This window comes from Stegastes partitus, unplaced genomic scaffold, assembly GCF_000690725.1.
Source record: "Stegastes partitus isolate 25-593 unplaced genomic scaffold, Stegastes_partitus-1.0.2 Scaffold1702, whole genome shotgun sequence".
Taxonomy (NCBI): Eukaryota; Metazoa; Chordata; class Actinopteri; family Pomacentridae; genus Stegastes; species Stegastes partitus.
Genome location: NW_007579433.1, coordinates 133,770 through 136,790, shown reverse-complemented (window position 1 = coordinate 136,790; position 3,021 = coordinate 133,770).

The following is a 3,021-nucleotide window of genomic DNA, read 5'->3' as shown; positions in this document are numbered from 1 at the left end:
AAATTTGACCCCAATGACTCAAACTATCAACAAAATGATGGAAAATTTGTCCAAAATGGTTTAAAACTGGTCCCAAACTGCAGGACGATGAGTCCAAACATCGACCCAGAACCAGTAAGACCGACGACCTGAACTCTGCAGAGTCCTGATCTCAACAACGTGGAGTCTGGGATCAGATTGAGAGACCAAGAAGAACTTTGGAAAGTTCTCAAGATGCTCAACAAGTTTCCTGCCCAGAACCTGGAGACCTGAAGCACCAGAACCAGAACCAGAGTGGAGCTTCGGGCCGCTGAGAGCTCCAGTGTTTCTCCAAGTGAAGCTCAACGACTGATGTACTTGTTAAACCTGAAGTTCTGGCTCCAGGTTCTGGTCTCCTGCTCTCCGTCCTCCTGCTGCTCTGTGATGAGTCACTCTGCTGCTGCTGGTCTTTATTCCAGCCAGTAGCCGGACCGCTGACAATGAGCAGCGGCCTCTGGGGGGATGGAGGACGCCGACATGCATCACAGCACAGAGACTGAAGGAGAAGCTGCTCCTCCTCCTCCAGATCCTCCCTCTGCTCTCCACCCTCCTCCATCCTCCTGCTCCCTCCACCTTCTGTCTCTGCTTCACTCGCTGCCCTCCAACCATCTACCAGAGCAGTTTGTCTGATGGAACATTTCATTTAACTTCTTGGACAGACCCAGTTTGTTGTAGATTCTACATTTGTACAGAAACACTGACAGAAAGTCTAATTTTAAAACTAAAGGACATGAAACTGGTTCAAAGTGACCCAGAAATTGTACATAGTGGCTTAAATTTGTCCAAAACTGCCCAGAAAATTCCCCAAATTACTCAAATGTATCTAAATTAACTTAAACTTTTCCAAAAAGACTTAAAAGTTTTCAAAACACCACAAACATATTCCCAAAGTGACTCATATTTCTCCATAATGAGTCAAAACGTATCCAGCACGACTTAAAATTTTTCCAAATAATAAAAACAAATTGCAAAAATGACGGAAACTTCTCCAGAATTACTCCTATAAACTTAAACTTATTAAAATATCATCAAAATGACTTGAAACAGACTTAAAACATGTCCACGTTACCTCAGAATTGTCCAAAAGAAGAATCAAAATGTGCCTATAAGGACTAAAAATCTGTTTTTAAAAAAAATAAATAAGAAAATATCTCAAAACTACCTCAAAATTACTCAAAAATTACCAGAAATGACTCAAAATTTGTCCAAAATTGTTTTAAAAAATGTCTCATGTGGTGCAAAAATGTTCCAGGATAACTGAAAATGTGTCTAAAATTACAATAAATGTGTTTTAAATGCATTAAATGTTGTCAAAATGACTTAAAACAGACTTGAAACATGTTCGAGTTACCTCAGAACTGTCCAGACTAAAGAAAATTAAAAAAAGGAAGAAAATGTGTCTATGAAGATTTAAAATCTGTTCAAAAAGAAAGAAAGACTTAAAACTTATTTAAAATGACTGAAACTAGACACAAAATTTGCCAAAAATTACTACTTTTTTTGCCAAAATTGACCCAAAATTTTTCCTGATTTGCTCTAAATTTTGTCCAGTGGCTCAAAAAAATGTCTCATGTGGCGCAAAAATGTTTAAAAAATAACCTAAAATGTGTCTGAAATTACAAAAAAATGCTAAAGATGACTCAAAATTTGTCCAAAATGACTCATAATGAAAACAACAAAGGTTTGAATTTAACTTGAACTCTCGATGCTTCACACTTTGAGCGTCTCCATCCCTGAAGCTCATATTTAAGGAGCTCATTCTCCTCCTCCTCTCTCCTCCATCTTCTCCGTTCTCTCCTCTAATGAACTCTGATGCTCCTTCACGTCCCTTCAGGTCTGATGTATTCTGGCCGGCCACCTCTTTATCTTCCCGCTCTTCCTCCTCCTCCTCCTCCTCCTCCTCCGTTATTCTACCAGTCAACATTGATTAGATATCGCAGTTAATCCGGCTAAACTCCTCCGCTTTTAGCCTGCCCGCTCCGGCCAATCGCGGCGCGGCTTGCTGCAGACGGCGGTTCCAAGCCGCGTCCTGATTGGCCGGCGCCGCTGCGTGCTGCCGCACGTGCTCACCACACGCCCGAAAATAGGCGAGCTGCGACGAGCGAGCGGGAAATGAATGTGACAGGTAGCAGAGAGAGCTGCATGGGACGCTCACACACAGTAACCCCTGACATATACATCGGCTTATAGTACACACACACACACACACACGCACACACACACACACACACACACACGCTAGCACGCTGTTAGCTTAGCATCAGGCAGCACACAAAGGCTGCAGCTCCACAACCAGCACAGTCCAGGAAACCGGCCAGGAGTGAACGACTAAACCAGATTGTTACAGTACGTTGTAAAAACTTAGCTTACACAGACACACATGCTAACTCACTGCTAGCTTAGCATCAGGCAGCAAACAAAGGCTGCAGCTCTACAACAATCACGGAGTCCAGGAAAACCGGTCAGGAGTGAACGACTGAACAAGATTGTTGCAGCCAATTGTACATAATGATTTATATTTGGTTCAAATTTCCCTAAAATCTGTCAAAAAGGACTTGAATTGGATCCACAGAGACTCAAAATGTGTCTGAAATGATTCAAAATTAGCCTAAAATTAATCAAGAAAGTGCCAAAACTAATCGTAATCTGTCCAAAAATGTATTAAAACTTGTTGACTATGAATAAAATGTCTTTATACTGACACAAAACTTTTGTCCAGAATGACTCTACATATTCTAAATCTATTTAAATCCATCTTAACGTCGACTGCAGGAATCTGGACAAAACTTCACATCCCAGGTGGTGAAGATCTGAACCTTCTGCGCCGACCCTCCACCCCGAGCTCCTCTCATGAACTTGTGTAGAACAAGAACCAGTAATTACAGAAAACCTCGTTTCTAGGAAATAAAACAATCATCATCAGTTTTGGGTAAATTTTAGACTCTTTCTAAGTTACTTTGGACAAATTTGACATCATTTTGGAAAAACTTTTACTCATCTGGA